This window comes from Oenanthe melanoleuca, chromosome 19, assembly GCF_029582105.1.
Source record: "Oenanthe melanoleuca isolate GR-GAL-2019-014 chromosome 19, OMel1.0, whole genome shotgun sequence".
In the NCBI taxonomy this organism is placed as follows: Eukaryota; Metazoa; Chordata; class Aves; order Passeriformes; family Muscicapidae; genus Oenanthe; species Oenanthe melanoleuca.
In genome coordinates, this window is record NC_079352.1 from 10,820,480 (window position 1) to 10,839,997 (window position 19,518).

Consider the following 19,518-nt stretch of genomic DNA (forward strand, 5'->3'; position numbering starts at 1 on the left):
GAAACAAAAACCTCATAAAAGAATACCCTCTGGCAGAAAAGGACTTATAACATGTTTTAAAATGTTTGTTTTTCCTTTTAGAAGAAAGCTACCCTTCAGTTAACCCTGTGTCCTGTTAGCCTTGAACAGTTTGGCAGCTGCGTGGATCATCCCTCAGAAAACATATGCCTGTCCTCTGAAGCAGCAACAGACCCTGTGTCCACCTGCCTGGGATGCCAGAAATTTGAAGGACTTTGCTGCATGAACCTGACTGCAAGAGCTCCTAAATGTCCACGCTGCTCTGCAAGAAACAAAGGACTGGCTTAATAAACTGTTCAAGGGCTGGGGGTTTTCTGGGTGGTGGACTTCCACAGTCAAAACCATTATGTTATTTGTTATTTCTTTCCCTTGTAGCAATAGCATTTGGAATCATACTTCAGTTAATATTTAAGGCCATTCCTGGTATCACTTCTTCTACCTCAGCAGACAATCATATAGAGATAGCAAATATAAAACAATGTAATTCTCCTGCTTATCACAAATGGTAAGCAAAATCATAAATTCGGACTAAAATTAGTTTAATATCATCCCCCTACTTAAAAAACAAAAAAACGGTGAGATGTTGTAATTCGGTATATGAGGTATAAGAACTGAAATCAGGATATCCTGTAACCTCCTTCCTGCAAACCCCAGTTCATGTCTTCCTTTCGGGTCCTGTGACCTTCCCCTGTGTCCTTGTACCCACCGGGGGTCGGGTATTCCGGCCCCTGTCGCGTCTGTGTCTTCATCCCATTGGCAGCTAGCCAAGGCCACTCCCATTCCCCTCTCCTGAATACCTGTTCCCCAGAGAAACTCGGCCTCTTTCCGGCCATACCATCGCCCTGGGTAAATGAACTGGGACTGAAAGAGCGTCTTTTGTATCCTTCTCCATCCATGATGCGATACTTTGTCTGATCATAAATAATTAAGAAATAGACACAGTATAACAGCATCAGGGGGACACGATGACAGGGTAACAGGTGCTTGCCACCCCTGTGCTCTGGGCACAGACAGGATTGGAGGCATTTCCGTAGAACCACACTTCCCCACCAAACCTACTCCCCTTGCACCTTGGGGACAACCCTGACCCCTCCTTTGTCACCCTGGGGTGTCCCTCAGTTGGGGGGCGGGCTTAGTGGCATTGCAGGACCCCCTCTCTGTGCAATCCTCAAGGTGGCACCTGCGCTTTTTGTCATCACCACCTGCCAATTTGTCACCAGCACCCCAAAGCAGGGGGTGGCCAACATCCTACACGAGGGCGAATGGTGACATTTTTGGGGTCACCTCTGGCCACTTCCACCCCCCTGCATCCCCCTAAGGATCCTGTGCTACCCCACACACCCCGTGCTGCCTCAACTGCAGCATCCCCCAAGGGGACCTTGGCGACCCCATCCGCCCGGTACCTCCGCTGCTGTGACCATGCTCAGTTCTTGTCGTGGCTTTCCCATGTGACCAAGCAGGAGTTTCAGTCACATCCTCCGCCTCCTCCTCCTCCTCCTTCTCCTCCTCCTCCTCCTCCTCCTCCTCTCCTGCTGAGGAGGTGATGTCGCTTCTCCCGCTGGAGACATGCTGGTGACACTGTGGGGACACCGCGAGTCACCCCTCAAAGGGACTGTGGTGTCTTGGTGGCTCCTGGAGTCCCCCCGATGTGACAGCTGGGGGGCTCGAGGTGCTGCGGTGACATTTGGGTGGGTGGATGCTCGTTTTGGGGTCTTGGGGCTTTTGGGTGGGTCCCCTCCCATCACCACAAAGTCACCCCCCCCAGCTCATGCCTTAGCTTCCCACTCACTCTGCAGGGACCACTTGGAGCTGATGTTCTGGAACTGGGTTTATTTTGGGGGGTTTTAGGGTTGGGGCTACTGGGATGGGCTGGTGGCCCAGTGGGGTGGGCCAGGGTGTGGCTAGGCTGGTGGTCATCTGGGCTGGGAGCTCCCTAGGCTGGGAGGCTGCAGGGCCAAGGGCTGTCCAGACCAGTGTCCAGCTGGGATCTATGACTCTGGTATCCATCCAGACCAGTGTCCATCCAGAGTCAGATCAGTGTCCATCCAGAGTCAGATCCATAGCTCTGGTGTCTACCCAGACCAGGGTCCAACCTTTCCTGCCTCTGTCTATCCCAGGCCCCCCAGCCAGGGCTGCTCTTCACTGCAGAGTGGACAAGACCCACGGTCAGTCCCAAGATGACCCTAGACCACCTCCGACCGACCTCACCAGGCCACCCACCCGGAGCTCTGGGGCCACCAGTGTGCCCTGGCAGCTGGGCCAGCTCTGGATCACCTGGATGAGGAGGTCACAGCCATGGCCGAGATGAAGGCGCTGGTGGCACTGTGGTGGCACAGGTGGTGGCATTGGTGCTGTCCCAATTCACATCCCCATCCATATTTCTCATGTTATAGATAAAAATGAGATCAAGCCAAATTAAATATGATTAAAATAAGTGATATTTATTTTGCGACCGAAACACGGTCCTCGATAGCCACAATTAAAAAGGACAATGCCGAGCCTGGGGTCGGCATCGGGTGAACACACAATGATTCGAACTCTATCTCTCCGAATCCCCAAGTGTTCATGCAGCAGCTTTGGTTAGTCCAGTTTTTATACAGTTTTTCCTTGCCTGGAGTGGAGGTCTTTGTCTTCTCTTGTCATGTAGTTTTCTTTTACTGTGCTGAACCGGACAAAACCATATCCTGGGAGATGATGAATTCTGATGAAGGCAAGTTCAGGTTTACAGGAAGATGGAATTGAGGTGTAACTTGCAGATTTTGGATTACTGGAAACCTGCATTCAGATGTATTTTTCTTGATGGCTCTGATGACCTTAATTGTGGGTGCTTATAGGGCTCTTATCTTTTGGGTGCTTTCTGGAGAGAGCCATCTTCACTATGGCTAGGTCTATTGTCTTGCTAACCCAGCTCTTCAGCTTTTGTTGGAAGTTACAATGTTGTGATTAAGCAACTCCTGTTTCTCCCTTTGCAGCTTTTGGTTTTTAAGTTTTTTATTACTTTACTCATACACACATTGATTATTTTATTTTAATTTACAACTTTACACGAATTACATTATATTATATATTACACTCACATCCCCATCCATGTTCCTCACGTCCCTCATCCATGTCCATGTCCCCCATGGCCCCACCCATGTTCATGTCCCCCACATCTCCCCATCCATGCCATAGTTCAATGTCTTTATTTTTATCCCAATTTCAGGACTTTTAAAGGGGTGAACAGAAACCTTTTTGATTCAAGGTCAAAACAAAAGGATTTACATGTCCCTGCTGGCAGGGCATCCACATGCTTGGCTGGGTGGGAAGAACTGTTTTTGGAGGGGTTTCCACCCCACTGTTTCAAAAATCATAGGTTTTCTCCCAGTCCATTCCCATTTGGCTATGGAGGATGCCCATGGGCCAGAGAGGATTAAAATGATGGATTTTTATTGCAGAAGACCACCAAGGCCATCCAATGTTGGTTCATGCCACCAGAAGACACAAAAAAGTGCGATTTTTCTGGGGTCAGCTTCTGATCTGAATCTTGGTGTTTTGGAGGTTCTTACAGATACAAGATGCCAAATAACTTCCTGAGATGAACTTGGGCAAGGAGAATTTCCCAGCCCAATGCCCTCTCCTCTTGCTTTTCCTCCCAAACTAGGATTTTTCATTCCCAAGGCATGGGCAGATGGAGAAGGAGGAAAAGCCCCAGAAACCCCTTACGAGGAGGGGCTGCAAACCCAGTCCAGGGAGCTGCGAGGAGGAAAGACCCTCCCTGAGCTGGGAAGGCAGACAGAGATCCAGGCAGAGCTCAGAGCTGGTGGAGAAGCCCCACAAGTGCTTTGAATATGGGAAGGGTTTCAGCTACAGCTACAGGCTGATCGAGCACGAGAGGATCCACATTGGGGAGAAGAGTGTGGGGAATGTGGGAAGAACTTCAGACAGAGTTCTGGCCTGATCTGGCACCGGAGGATCCACACTGGGGAGAAGCCCTTCGAGTGTGGGAAGTGCAGGAAGAGCTTCAGTGACATCTCCCACCTGATACGGCACCAGGTGATCCACACAGGGGAATGGCCCTACAGCTGCCTGGAATGTGGGAAGAGCTTTGGGGTCAGCTCCAACCTGAGAAGCCACCAGTGCATTCACACAGGGGAGAGGCTCTACAAGTGTCCTGAGTGTGGGAAGAGGTTTCAGACCAGCTCCCATCTCCTGAAACATGAGCGGATTCACACAGAGGAGAGGCTCTTCCATGCCCCAACTGTGGGAAGGGATTCAAGCACAACTTCACCCTCACTGTCCACCGGCGCATCCACACCAGGGAGAGGCCCTATGGGTGTCCTGAGTGTGGGAAGAGCTTCTCCAGGAGCTCGAACTTGACCCGACACCAGTGGAGGCATCACTAAGGGAAGCCCTGTGAGTGTCCTGAGTGTGGCAAGAGCTTCGTGCTCTGCTCCAGCTCCATCCCCCATGGGAGGGTCGGTGTTGGATGATCCCCAGTGACCCCCGTTGGGCAGAGCCCTGGTGATCCCTAGTCCTGGTGATTCCTGTTGGGTGGGGAGATGGTGTTTGAGAGATTTCTCTCCCTTCTCCTTGTCCTGCTTTGATTTGGTTGGTAATAAATTCCCTCCCTGTGCCCAGGCTGGGTCTGTGATGCCTGTTTTGCTGCTTGGTTAGGGATGTTTCCCCATCTTAACCTGACCCAGGAATTCTTGGTTAAATTTTGTCTCCCCTGTTGCAGCTGGAGGGGCAGAATCAGAGTGGCTGTGGTGGGTGCCTGACATCAGGTCAGCGTCACCCAGGCCATGGGCACATGTGAGATCCCAGTGTGGTGATGCATTCCCCCACTTTTAGAGGAAGTGCCATCCCAAACTGTGGCCAGGATGAAACATCGTTTTGACTGGAGTCCACTATCTTGTGACCCTATGAACAGAAATCCCAAAGGAGACCTTTGAGCTCTCCTGGGCCATCATGGGCTGTGACCAGCAGTGTGCCTCTGAGGGGGCCTCTCAGAGCCAGCAAACCCTCAGCTTTGCTGTGTCTGGAAATCATGGAAACATGACGTGTCCTGGGCCAGTCCCCTCACTCCTCAAGGCCCCATCCTTTGGCCAATGGGAGGTGCAGAAACATCTGAAGGGAGAATTTCACTGAGCTCTGAGGGGAATTTTTCACAGGTACCTTTTTTGCACCGACTGTTCCTGTCTGTGTGCGTGCCCCTGCACATATGCTATAGCAAATCTGGGAGAAATACAGCATTCCTAGATGTGGAAGTACCTTGGATATCTCAGTTAGGCCTGTAAGCAAGGTTCAGTTATAGTTATAGGCTTACTTAAATGCTGCTAAGTGTTGTTCCTTTGCTAAGTTGTTAAATGTAAGTCATAAGCTAATTGTTTTTTTTCTCTTAATTTGCTAAGTAACTCTTGGAAGTTATAGATCTAAGTTAGGTTTAATACTATTAAGTGTTATTCCTCTGTTGAATTGTAGAGGTTAAGTTATAAGTTAAGTTAGTCATAAGTTCATTATTTTTTCTCTGTTGATTTCTAGGCATAAGGTATAAGTTAAAAATTAAGGTAAAGTGTGGAAATCTTTGTGCGGGGAAGGTCGTCAGGACAAACTCAGGCGCTCTCTATATTCTGATCTTGAAGTTTGCAGTTTATTGTAAATGGCATGGGTGTACAGGGCCCTGCTGAGAGCTGCCAGCCACAACTCAGAGCAGGATGGAAAAAGAGTGGGGGTTAGGAGTTCTAAGAGGTAAAAGAGAGAGAAGTAAGAGGGAGATGTAAGTGTGGTAAGAGTGGTAAGAGAGAGATTTTCCCATTTACAACGCAATAAATCTTCTATGTTGAAGAAGATAATTTCCACTAACCAATCTAATACAAGATATAAATTCTCTAACATTTGTATGCAATCTATAGGAATCACTATATTACCATGTTTAACTGCTTTCTTATCTCTAAACCTTATCTTGGACCTTTCCTGTCATGCCTGGGGAGGATATCTGCTGCTTCTTTGGTATTTGTGGTGTTTGGCATTATCGAAACAAAGGAAGGAGGCCTTCAAACCTTCAAATTGTTATTCTCAGCCACACAGTCGAAAACTGCTATGATTTCTATCTCACTTATGGTTTCAAAATCTTTTGCTAAGCAGTCATATTTATAAGGTTTTCCTGATTCATCCTTCCCAACAGTAAAGTGCTGCTCAGTGTTGTTGAGTTTTTAGGCCATGTTCCTTTTAATCCTTCCCCACACTGTCTTTTGTTCCATGCACCTAAACACGGCACACACACACCCACACTCCCCTAGAGAGTTCTCAGTTCATTTCTGTTTTGGTTGCCTGGATTTTGTTTATATTGTTTATATTGTTGCTTGTTTTCCCTTGTTGTGCCTTAGCTGTCCTGTAGGCAGTAGAGTGAATCTTAGCAATGAACCTGCTTTGTTGCTTAATATTAAATCTGACCTTTGCTCATGCCCTTGCCACTGATTTTTAAGCAATCTTAAACACTCTTATTCATGACAGCACCACAATGTCCCTCATCACCGAGGGCCCTGACACACACCCGTATCACAAAGGGCCACACCCGGCACCCAACAGCAGAGGGACAGCCTGGAAGCAGCACGGAGCAGCCCCGGACTCGTGGCCTTGTAGCCCTGCCGTGCCCAGAGCCCCGGGAGCTTTGGCCACGGTGCCAGGCGACAGCCCCAGCCCCGCCCTGCAGAGCCCCGGGGCTGCAGCCTGGGCTGGCCGGGGCAGGAGGAATTGGCCGGCCGGACGTGCCAGGGCCTTGTGGGCAGTGGCTCTGTGTCCTGCGGGAGGCCGGGGACGAGGGGTGTCCCTCAGGGCTCTGCCTGGGCCCCAGGGCTCGTCACTGCCTCGCTCAGTGACACCCAGGGGCAGCGAGAGCAGCCTGGGCGCCTTTGCAGGGCACAGGGAGCTGAGCGGGGCAGGGGCACCACGGAAACACCGAGTGCCTGCCCGGGGCAGAGCCGGGGCAAGCCGGGCTGGAAAGCTGGGAGAGGCTGCTCAGAGCTGGCCTGGGGACATGGGCACCTGGGAAAGAGCCCGGCTCTGAGCTGACACTGAGCCAAATACCTGAGAAACTGCAGCCGGTTTTTCTAGACACACTTCATTATTTTGTATTTTCTCAAAGTGACTTTTTTATGCTGGAACATTTTCAATGTTCATTTTACTTTACTTTTTACCCTTTAGAAAGAATTCTGTTGTATTTTTTAATGCATGAGGAGGGAATAGTTGTGGGTGTTATAAATGAGCGCAATGGGCCATAAAAGATCGAATAACAATTTAAAAGATTTATTGGTTACAGAAAGCAAAAGCAACTTCAGCGCTGGGCAGCAGAGTCTCGCTCCATTAACTGCTGCGCCCTACCCCCTTAGTCTGTTCCTTTTAAGCTGTTAGGTTTTTGGGTGACGTGCTCCTCCTCTAGTAGTTCAGCGCATGCTCCTCCAGTTGCTAGGGGGTCTTTTTCTGCCTTCTGGTGGTCGGGGGATGAGGGCGAGTAGTCTTCCTCAGCCACTGACTCCTTTCTTGGCACTTAAAACAATATGTGATTATGCAAGCAAAGCAGAACACATTCTGGCTTTTTACTTTAAGGCCTATCAAGCAGAGCAAAACTATTAACAAGTTCTAGCGATATCTTTTTCAAGGTCTGTCTGTCAGAGGATCAAAGCAGAACAACCCACATTCTGGCCTCACAAATCTTGGTGATATTCCTCCAAGGTCTAAAGTCTGTCAGGCGAATAAAAGGCCTCTTATTTATTATAAGTCCCCCCTTTTTCTATATTATTACTTTTGTTCGCTAAATCTTTGTAATTCCCTCTTAAAATTCTAAAATCCCCCCTTGTTCAAGCATGGGTGCGTTTGGGTTAAGTCACAAAGGTAGCAGTTAAACGAGACGGTTCCTGAAGTCACCACTGTACTAAGTACTTTCTGGTCCTTCCACCTTATTAATGACCATTTAAAAGGTTCATGGCTTGCAAACGCAGATTTCAAAAGCATTATATATAGGATTCCTAATTGGAGGTGGTAGCTTCCCCATTTTCCACAACTGCTCTTTTTATTTTCCTCCCAATTTACCTCAGACTTTTCCCTTTCCCTGGACTCTCGATAGCTCTGGGTACCTGTTTCTCGTTTTCCCCTTTTGCTCGGGCTCTCCCCTCCACTGCTCTCATCTCCTCTGCCTTGCCCATCAACTCGTTTGCATCGAGCTATGGGGAGTTCCATCTTCTCGGCAGCAGGAGTATTCTTCAGGAGGGGTGTTTGACCCATGCTTTTTAATACGTTTTATGTATTTATACCACTTGCAGTTCTTAATTGGAGGGGTGTAACAACTGAGTTCAGGTACCCACCGTCTGCACAGGGTGGCTACTATCCTAGCCACAAATGGGGCAGGTTCGTTAGAGTGATAACAATAGAACTGGGGGTTTATCCCCTTTGTAAAAATTTTCCACCACTCTTCAGACCCTCTTAAAAGTTCTCTGGCAGCCACTTTGGTAGCCAGGACCTGAGAGGTGAGTAGCCTTTGGTCCGAATAACAATTTTACACACTCCCCTTGGAGGGTAACTGTTGCTGCAATGGGTCCACCACTCCTCCTTACAAACTAAACAAATAAAGCATACAAAAGGGTTACAATTTCCCCAGCAATTTTCAGCATTACATCTTATTTTCACTGCTGCATTCAGCAGATCTTCCCCCCCCCCACTGATGCTCCTGTTGCTCGGAGCTCTGCCAGGAAGGAATAGTATGTTGGATCCCACAGTCTATCTCTCATGTGGAAAAAGTCTCATACCTGTAGTGGGGTGGGAATAATGTAGCCTGTCTTTTTAATTAGAGCTTACTCGCTTCTTAAGTGTCAGTTTCAGGCTCCCAGGTGTGCCCTTTACTTCCCACCCGGGGTCGTTGGTGAATTTAGACGGATCTACTGGTCCCTTGATTTAGCTTGCGTGAGTCCATCCTTTTTCCACAGTGCGTACTGCTGTGTCTGTTGTAAGCAACACCCGGTAAGGTCCTTCCCACTTGGGTGTTATCGGATTTTCCTTCCAACTTCGGATCAGTACCCAGTCCCCGGGCTGAACCTGATGTAATACAAGATCTAATGGTGGTCTCTGAACCAACATTCCTTTTTCCCATAACTGTTTTTTGAATTTCATCAAAGCTATTAAATACTCGTTAATGTATTGTTCACTAACATTTGGGTTTGTCTGTGCCTTTTCTAAACTATAGGGCATGCCATATAACATCTCGAATGGGGAAATTCCCAAATCCGCCCGGGGTTGAGTCTGAATGTTCAGCAAGGCTAGTGGAATGCATTTAACCCATGATAATTTTGTTTCTAGTACCAATTTAGTAAGTTGTTTTTTTATTTCTCCATTCATCCTTTCTACCCGGTCTGAACTTTGAGGGTGCCAAGGAGTATGTTGTTCCCATTTTATTCCTAATGCTGCTGCCAGCTCCTGAGTTATCTTTGATGTAAAGTGTGGCCCCTTATCAGAGTCAATTGTTTCTGGTACACCATACCTGGGGACTATCTCCTCCAGCAGGGCTTTTACTACTGTTCGTGCGGTTTCCCTTGATGTCGGGAAGGCTTCCACATAATGAGTAAGATGATCTACTACTACTAAAAGATATTTAATCCTCCCCACCTTTGGCAATTCAGTAAAATCCACTTGAATATTTGCAAAGGGTTGTTTTGCTAGAGGCCTTTCCCCATAGGGTAATTTTCTGAGGTTACTTCGATTTACCCGCAAACAGGTAGGACATCCCTTTGTGATATGTTTAGCTATATCGTGGAGCCCGATGCTCATGTACCTAGTGGCAAAGTGATCCACCAGCCCCTGGGCTCCCCAATGAGTTTTCTGATGTAACTTATACAATACCCTCTGAGCTATTGCCTTTGGTAGCACTTCTCGGCCGTCTGCTAATATCCACTTTCCTGCTTCCTCTGTAACACCCATTCTTCTAAGTCTCTCTTTCTCTTCATTTGTAAAAATTGTGTCAGTGTTTTCACCGTCCTTGACTCCATCTTTTCCCCTTTGCCCCCCTTTTTCTTTTAGGACCATTTCCTTTAGGGCTGCCCGTTTTGCCTCCTGATCTGCAGCGTTATTCCCCCTGCTTTTTAAATCTAATCCTTGTTGGTGTCCCTTTAAATGAACCACTGCTAACCTTGTCGGCCCTCTCAGAGCTTTTAGTATCTCAACTATAAGTTTCTGGTGTATCAAATCCTTCCCCTGTGAGTTGATAAGGCCCCTTTCTTCCCATAGCTTTCCAAATGTATGGACTACTCCAAATCCATATTTAGAATCAGTATATATTGTCCCCTCCTTCCCCTCAAGAAGTTTTAAGGCCCTTAATATTGCATATAATTCACATGCCTGGGCAGACCATGATCTATCTAATGCACCCGACTCTACCACCTGTAAGTTCGGACCCTGCACTATTGCATACCCTGATTTTCTTTTCCCTTCTATTACCCTAGAGGATCCATCCACGAAAAGTCTTTCACCACTTTCTAATTCCTCTTCTTCTAAATCCAGTCTAATCTTCGTCTGCTCCTCTATTGTAGCTATATAGTCATGGGTCAAACACTCATGCTCTGGTTCCCCGTATAAAAATGCGGCCGGGTTCTGTAGTGCAGTGGTTTCTAATGTCAAATTGGGTGCCTCTACCAGAATTCCTTCATACTTTAGAAGCCTAGCATCTGAAATCCATTTTTCTGCTTTTTGCTATAATACGCTCCGGATGTTGTGAGGGGACATTACTTTGAGATTACCATTAAAAGTAATTTTTCTAGCTTCTTCCACCAATAGGGCACATCCGGCCACTATTTGTAAACAGGTTGGCCAGCCCCTACTCACAGGATCTAAAATTTTTGATAAATATGCAACGGGCTTCTTTTTCCCTGCCCAATCCTGGGTAAGTACCCCAAATGCAATACCCTCTTCTATATTTACAAATAAGAAAAATGGTCTCCTCACATCCGGGAGGCTTAAGACCGGGGCATGGACCAAACTTTCCTTTAATTCCTGAAGTTTTTCTGTGTCTTCTTGACTCCATTTCATTAGCCCTTCCTGTGTTAATTTATGGTAAAGAAATCTAGCTTTACTGCTATAATTTTCAATCCACTGCCTGCAGTACCCAGTAAGTCCTAAAATTTGACGAACTTGTCTCTTGTTTTGTGGAATAGGTAGTGACATAATTGCTTGGATCCTTTCAGGGTCTATTTTCTTCTCTCCCTTCTTTAAATAGTGCCCTAAATATTTTACCTCCTCCTCTACAAACTGAAGTTTAGTCTTAGAAACTTTTAACCCCTTAAGTCCCAGAAAATTCAACAGCCTTATACTTTCTTTCCTTACATCCTCCTCATGTTTCCCTGCCAGAAGCAGATCATCTACATATTGTATCAGGGTTACTCCCGGTCCTGTTTGGTAATCTTGCAAAATTTGTTCCAATGCCTGTCCAAACAAATTTGGAGATTCTGTGAACCCCTGGGGTAACACTGTCCACCTCAGCTGTTGCCTCCTCCCTGTATCGGGGTCCTCCCATTCAAATGCAAAGTAATCCCGGCTTGCCTTGTCGAGAGGGCAAGCCCAAAAGGCATCCTTTAAATCTATGACAATATACCATAAGTTATTAGGCCCCAATTTACTTAAGAGTGTATATGGATTTGCCACCACGGGGAACCGAGCCACTGTGCGTTTATTAATTTCCCTTAAGTCATGTACTAACCGATAAGTGCCATCCGATTTGCGCACAGGGAGTATCGGTGTGTTGAAGGGTGACATGCATGGTTCTAGCAGCCCCTTGATCAACAATCTATCTACCTCAGGTTTTAATCCCCATCGACCCTCAGGGGATATGGGATATTGCTTTATTTTTACCGGGACGTCCGGATTTCTAATAATCACCGAAAATGGGGCTATTTTTAGCTGCCCCACGTTTCCTGGATTATACCATACTTCAGGGTTTATCTTTTCTTCGTCCTCCACTCTGAGAGGACAGAGTTTAATTTGTAGTTCCTTCTCTACTACTTCTATCCTAATTCCTAGTTCTATAATCATGTCTCTCCCCAATAGATTATATTCAGATTCTGATACTAACAAAAAGTCTCCCAACCCGATTCTTAATTCTGATTCAACTGTCACCCTTTTAATAACCCCCACCTCAAAGGGTTCTCCCTTTGCTTCTACTACCATGGCAGTCTCTTAAGATAGACTACATCCTTTTTGCAAGAACTGAATAGTTGATCTTTCAGCTCCTGTGTCAACCAGAAAAACTATTTCCTGGCCATGGGGACACACCTTCAGTTTTATCAAGGGCTCCTTATGATGTTTCCGTGTCCCCAAGAGATAGAGCCCCTGACCCCTCTAATCTGTCTTGAACTCCTTCTCATCCCGAATCCTGACCCTACACTCTTTCTTGAAATGTCCTTTTTTCCCACAATAAAAACACACCTTAATGTCCTGTCTTCTCCCTTGAATTCCTAGACTCCTTAAGCTCTCTTACTGGCCGCCTCTGTGTCTCCCTCTGACCCTGTTCCCTACTTTCTCGTACCGCAGCAACCATCATTCTAACTTGCCGTTTCTGACTTTCCTCTTCCCTTCGGACATACACCTCCAAATCCTCCTCTGGGGGGGGGTGCACTGGGGGCAGGGGCCTGCGGTGGGGGCACATGTGGAGGGGGTACCATTAGGATTTCTTCTTTCCTACCTCCCTTTTTCTTATTTTTGTTATTCCCTTTTTCGGTCAATTTAAAAATAAAAACCTTAGGATGGGCTATCCAGATTTTTGCATACTCACTTTCCTCCAAACAAACAGGTTTTTTTTTGTATTTACCCAAATATTTAATCTCTGTTTTATCCAATCCTCTGTTGACCCAAATATTGGCCAGAACACGTTTCCTGAAATCTCCTTCCCACCCCAGACTTCTACACAGTAATATATCATTTTTGCCTTATCCTTCCCTTCCGTTCCAGGGAAATGGTCCCAATTTTTTTAGTAAAAATCCCAAGGGACTATCTCTAGGTATGGGTGGGAGTTTAACACTTGCAGGAGGTTTACTCTTCCCCTGCCCCATTTCCTCCGGAGTACCTTCACTCACACCAAAAATCACTTTCGCTTCCCCTGTTTCATGGCCCACGCCCTCGCGGGTCAATGGGAACCGCACTACTAAGGGTCCGCACTCGCTTGGGGAATCTGGCTGCCAGTCCCCCTCTCACACACACACCACACGTTGTACTCCGGGATCCCGACCCCGCCCGAACAGATCACCTTATACTTACGCGTCCTGCGTCTTCATCCGGACTTTGTGCACAAAATTTAAGGGGTCAACTGGGCCCTCCTACCTTTGCTTTTGCTTTCTTAATTTTAGGTTCGTCGGTCGAGGCTGGGATAGGACTCCTGTCCTCGGGGCCACCAAAATGGTGGGGCGCGCCTCCCCGCAGGCAGAGAGCCCCTCCAAAATCTCGATCCGAGTCACGAGGCCAAATTTTGTTATAAATGAGCGCAATGGGCCATAAAAGATCGAATAACAATTTAAAAGATTTATTGGTTACAGAAAGCAAAAACAAATTCAGCGCTGGACGGCAGAGGAGTCTCGCTCCATTAACTGCTGCGCCCCACCCCCCTTAGTCTGTTCCTTTTAAGCTGTTAGGTTTTTGGGTGACGTGCTCCTCCTTTAGTAATTCTGCGCATGTTCCTCCAGTTGCTAGGGGGTCTTTTTCTGCCTTCTGGTGGTCGGGGGATGAGGGTGAGTAGTCTTCCTCAGCCACTGACTCCTTTCTTGGCACTTAAAACAATATGTGATTATGCAAGCAAAGCAGAACACATTCTGGCTTTTTACTTTAAGGCCTATCAAGCAGAGCAAAACTATTAACAAGTTCTAGCGATATCTTTTTCAAGGTCTGTCTGTCAGAGGATCAAAGCAGAACAACCCACATTCTGGCCTCACAAATCTTGGTGATATTCCTCCAAGGTCTAAAGTCTGTCAGGCGAACAAAAGGCCTCTTATTTATTACAGTGGGTAATGGAGTCTTTTATTCAGTATATTTTCAAAACTGAGATGTGACAAGTCCAGACTTTGACTCCAGCAGCAGTGACTGGTTCCAGACTGCTCTGCTTTTCATGGGGAGATCTCAGTTCATTCAAATCCAGCAGTCAAAGCCCTTGAAACATGGAAAAGCTGGGAATCCTTTTATAGATGGATAGATGCATGTGATTGTTGTATACACGATTCTCTCGGAGTGAGTTATTGTGATGGTACATTCCATCATCATCTGCTTTGTGCCCAAAGACTGGGCACAAAACCCAGCAGCCTGAGAGGGGATGTGTGTGGAAGCAGGGTGCGGAGAGGCTCCTTGCTGGCTGTGCGGGCGTTTTGAGGCCTCGCTGCTCAAATTTTCTGTGGCTCTCTCTGTGCACTGAGTTTTTATGTTCGGCTGAAGAGCTTTCTTTGCCCAGGCAAAAAAAGGGGTTTTTTCCCTTTCATTGGCTCGGAGAGGCTGCAGTGCTGAACCTTGGGGTGCCTGGATGTGCACTGAGCAGCTGCTCTGTTGGAGCCCGGGGGCTCCACGCTGACAGGAGCAGAGCGGTGCTGCTGCAGCCCAAAGCCGCTGTGAGCCGGGCTGAGCCAGGAGAGAAAACAGCCCGAGGCTTCAGCCCCGCTGCTTCGGCTGCCGGGACCGTGCCCGCAGAGCCCAGCTGGGGAGGAGTTCAAGGCCGGGAGAGCCCCGGGCTTTCATCTCCTTTGGAATAGCCCCTGGAGGAGAAGCCGGCGCCACCTGCACCGTGTGTCCTGAGCGAGGATTTCTCTTTTCTCTGGCATTTTGGGTTTTTTGTCCCAGCTGTGTGTTTGGGGTAAGGTCTGACAATTTAATACCTAGCAGTTATTTACTTTTATTTTTCTTGCCTTGTGGGCTTACTATTTGTTAATAAACTGTTAGAGTTTTTTTCACTTTCATCTATTAATATTAATTTCTTATTAGTGGAAAGGGATTATTGGGACCCTGTAGAGGAGACAACACTCATTCCAGAGTGTTCTCTTCTAAATCGTCTCCCAACTCTCAACTGAGACACCCTACAAGTGCTTGGAATGTGGAATGAGCTCCAGCCAGAGCTCCCACCTGATCCAGCACCAGGAGTTCCAAACTAAGGGACATCTGTGCTGGTGCTTGGAACTTGGGAAGAGCTTCATACGGAAGCCTATGTTGGTCACCCCTCGTAGGATCCACGCCGGGGAACAACCTTACAAGTTCTTGGAATGGGGGCAGAACTTCAGCAAGACCTCCCACTTCATCAAGGACCACAAAATCCACACCAGGGAGAAGCCCTACAAGTGTCCTGAGTGTGTTAAGAGCTTCTCTGTGAGTTCCCACTTGACCCAACAGAGCCACCGGAAAGGTAAGTCCTGTGAGTGCCCTGAGTGCAGGAAAAGCTTCGTGCTCTGCTCCATCTCCATTCCCCATGCGAGGATCGGTGTTGGATGATCCCCAGTGAGGCCCGTTGATCAGAGCCCAGGTGACCCCCGCTTTGGGTGCTCCCCGTTGGCTTGGGGGAAGGGGTCGGAGAGATTTCTCTCCCTTCTCCCTGTCCTGCTGTGATTTGGTTGGTAATAAATTCCCTCCCTGTGCCCAGGCTGGGTCTGTTGTTCCCGTTCGGTGCTCGGGGCGGGATCTCTCCTGTTCCTTCCTTCAACTTCCGGGCCTCTCATCAGCCAATCAGAGAAGGCGCTACAATAATTGAGCCAATCAGAGCTCATGGTGCTGAGACTCCTCAGTGTCCGGGCGGTCCCACAGCGCCCAGAGCTCCTCACCTGGACTCCACCTGTGCCCCGCCCCCTCCACCAGGGGAGGGGAGAGGTGTCAGAACCTGCCGGGCGCTGGCCATGGAGCGTGTGGTGGCAGCTGGGGCCATGTTGGTGCCACTGGTGGTACTGGGAGCCTCCTTGCCTGCGGGCGCGGAGCTCTCGAGGGAAGGGAAGGGAAGGGAAGGGAAGGGAAGGGAAGGGAAGGGAAGGGAAGGGAAGGGAAGGGAAGGGAAGGGAAGGGAAGGGAAGGGAAGGGAAGGGAAGGGAAGGGAAGGGAAGGGAAGGGAAGGGAAGGGAAGGGAAGGGAAGGGAAGGGTGGGGCGTAGAGGAAAAAGGGGAAATTGGGACTCTGAAATCTATGTAGGGTGGTGCTGGCGACTGAGGAGTTATGGGAAAGAGGGACGAAAGTGTGAAGAAGGATGGAAAAGAGGAAGGGGGAGCGCGAGAAGGGTGCCATGGCGGCTGTGGGACACTGGGGGTGCACAGTGGGCACACCGGGTGGCTCTCTGAGCTCTTGGCTTGCTGTGGGGTGGTGGCGGCTGCTGGGAGGGCACCCCTTGATCTGTGTCCTGCACACGCAGGGGTGTTCCAGAATATGGTTAAGTCCGAGTGTCACTTCATTAATGGCACCAACCAGGTGAGGTTCGTGAAGAGATTCATCTGCAACCGGGAGCAGTACGTGCACTTCAATAGCGATGTAGGGCACTTTGTAGGGGATAGCCCATATGGGGAGAAGGTTGCCAGGTACTGGAACAGCGACCCGGAATGGATGGAGTACAGACGGGATGCGGTGGACAGGCACTGCCGGCACAACTACGAGTTGTCCAGCCCGTTCCTCGTGGAGCGCAGAGGTGGGAGTGGGGCAGAGCTTGTGCGCTCGGGCCCTGCCCTGGGAATGACCCTGAAGCCCCTCAGAACCTCCCTGGGAATCACCCCAGAGGCCCCAGCTCTTCTTGTGCCCATGCCCGTGGCCTCCTGTCCCCTTCCAGTGACTCCTGTGGCTCTCCCAGTCCATCCCATTCTCTCCCCGTGCCACGCGCATGTGGCCCTCTCGGCCGTGCGTGGAGCTGAAATCCCTCAACCAATCAGAGCGCGGCTCTCTGATGACTCACCAGTTGCCAGGTAGATCCGCAGCGCCGAGTGCCCCGCGCTGGACTCGCCCTCCTAGCGCCGCGCACTTCATTCCCAGTCCCTCCCAGTGCCGCCCCAGGCCCTCCCAGAGTCCTCATAATCTTTCTCAGGCCCTCTCAATCCCTCCTACTCCCTCTCAGTCCGGACCATTCCCATTCCATTCCCAGTCCTCAGTCCACTCCTAGACCTCCATCCTCTCTCCCAGTGCCCTCCCATCTCTTTCAGTGACGTCCCAGTCTCCCCCCAGTCCATCTCAATGTTACCCAAGCCCTCTCCCCATATCTCCCATTTTGCTCGCATCTCACCCCAGTGTCTCCCCACTCTCTCACAGTGTCCCCCAGTGTGTCCATCTCGCTGGTGCCCTCGAGCTCCAGTCTGGCCCCGGCCGCCTGCTCTGCTCTGTGATGGATTTCTACCCCGCCGAGATCCAGGTGAGGTGGTTCCAGGGCCAGCAGGAGCTCTCGGAGCACGTGGTGGCCACTGACGTGGTCCCCAAAGGGGACTTGACCTACCAGGTCCTGGCGCTGCTGGAAACTTCCCCCGCGGCGCAGAGTCAGCTACACCTGCCAGGTGGAGCACGTCAGCCTGGAGCAGCCCCTGAGGCGGCAGTGGGGTACGGCCCGGCTCCACAGCGCCGGCGGATGGGGGGGGTAGGACTGGGGGACTGGGTGGGGAGTTGGTAGTTGTTGCCGTGGAGAAAGATTACGGAGCAGTGAGAAACAGAGCAACAAGACACTCTCTTGCTTGGTGCAGGAAAGCAAGAAAGAGCAATTTATTGAAAGAAGCCATTGCCTTAAATAAGGCAGTTCGTGCAAAACAAAATACAGACAGATCATTGGTCAGAGAGAGAGCCACCTCTTGTCCCTGGCTTTCCCATGGACCTTGCAGGTGTTTATCTCTGTTATAATTCTTTCTCTTATGTTTACAGTAAAGGAAAAGTCTCTAGCTTGGGAAAAATACTAGCTGAGGCTGAGAAAGTTTCATGGCCTGAGAAAAATACTTAGAACTTGAGGAAAAGGCCTAGCTAAAATGTGTCCAGGCCTTCAGCAGTGTCCACAGGTAGTAGCTGGGATTGATTGGGCGGGAGTTTGGAGGAGCCGGGGAGTGACTGGGAGAAAGGTTTAGATGGCCTGAGAAGGCAGAGAAGAGGTTTGGAGGGTGCTGGGAAGACTGGGATGCAGTTAGGGTTTTCCTGGTGGCTACTGCGAGGGAACTGAGGATGCAGGGTGTAACTGGAAGGAAGTCAGATACAGCCGGAGGGGCTGGAAGTAGGTTGGGGATGTAAAGGTGGGAGTGGAAGGGAAATTAAGTGTGCTTTGATCTACTGGCAGTGGTGTTGGTGAGTCCTGGTGTGACTGGGAAGGGACTGGGAAAAGGTTTGGGGCATCATTGGGGGATGGGTGTCAACTGGGAGGGAGTTTGGGGTCTTAGAGGGATGAGGAAGGGACTTGGGTGGGACTAGAGAGGTTGGATGGGGATAAGAAACGTCTTGGGTGGTCTAGAGGGGTGCCAGGGTGCTTGAAGGGTCTTGGGATGTCTGTGAGGTTTTGGGTACTCCTGACCCCTGTGGACCCCCAGAGATGCTGCTGAACACCACCTGCAGCAAGGTGCTGATGGGGATTGGGGGCTCCGTGTTTGGCTTCGTCTTCTTCACTCTGTGCCTTGGCTTCTACCTGCACAAGGTGAGTAGGGGTCCTGGGGGTCTTGTCCCCCCTCCTCCAGAGCGTGTGTGCTCCCCCTGGGACCCCCAGCCCGGTGTCACTCCCTTTTCTCTGCCCACAGAGCTCCTGAGCCCACAGCAGCTGCAGTCCCTCCCTGTGGCCTCGGGCCCGGCCGGGACCCCCCACTCCATCCCGTGCTGATTTTGGGGGAGTCGTGTGTCCCCCCAACCCCGCTGTCACTCTGCCCCCGCCCGGCTGCTCCCAGTGTTCCCAGTAAAGCTTCCCAGTTCTCCCCAGGCCCATTTACTGGGGGGCAGTGGGGAGAGATTTGGAGGAGCCCCGCGGGGATACTGTGATGGGAGCCAGCCCTGGGATGGATCGGGAATGGGGACCCACAGTGTGTCCCCCCGTGTCACCCCGCTCTGGGTGCTGGGAGCCCCCCCGGCTGTGGGCGAGGAGCTTTTGGGTGAGAGAGGGAGCAGCGCAGGGAAGATGAGAAAGGTGTTTGAGAGGTGGGTAAGGGGAGGGGGGACAGAGGCAAAGGGGCTCCTCTGGGAGTCTCTTCGTGTCCCCATTGTTCGATCTCTTCATCTGTTCCCTGGGGCTCTGGGGAAGGGGGCAGAACCTTGCTAGAGGCCCCCAACCCCCCCCGTCCCTCCTTAGGGAGCTCACAGCGGGGATGCCCCAACAGGCAGCCACTGCTGTGGTGGACATGGGGCAGAGGGGATGGGAATGGGGAATCTAGAGTGGTCCCTTGAGCCCCCAACCTGCTGGGGTGATGGGTGCTCTTTGGGGGCGAGGGGGGGCACTCCCTCACCTGTCTCCTTTACCACACAGATGTGTCCCATTTTTGGGGAAAAGCCCACTGTCACTTCCTAGATGGCAACAACTGGGTGAAGTTCATGGACATGTGT

At 49.9% G+C, this 19,518-nt stretch overlaps 2 pseudogenes; both read left to right on the forward strand.

The window, feature by feature from the left end:
- Positions 1-3,097: 3,097 nt before the first annotated feature.
- Positions 3,098-19,518, forward strand: part of LOC130260850 (gastrula zinc finger protein XlCGF49.1-like) — a 160,390-nt pseudogene continuing 143,969 nt past the window's right edge.
- On the forward strand, positions 15,891-18,811 carry LOC130260851 (class II histocompatibility antigen, B-L beta chain-like; annotated as a pseudogene).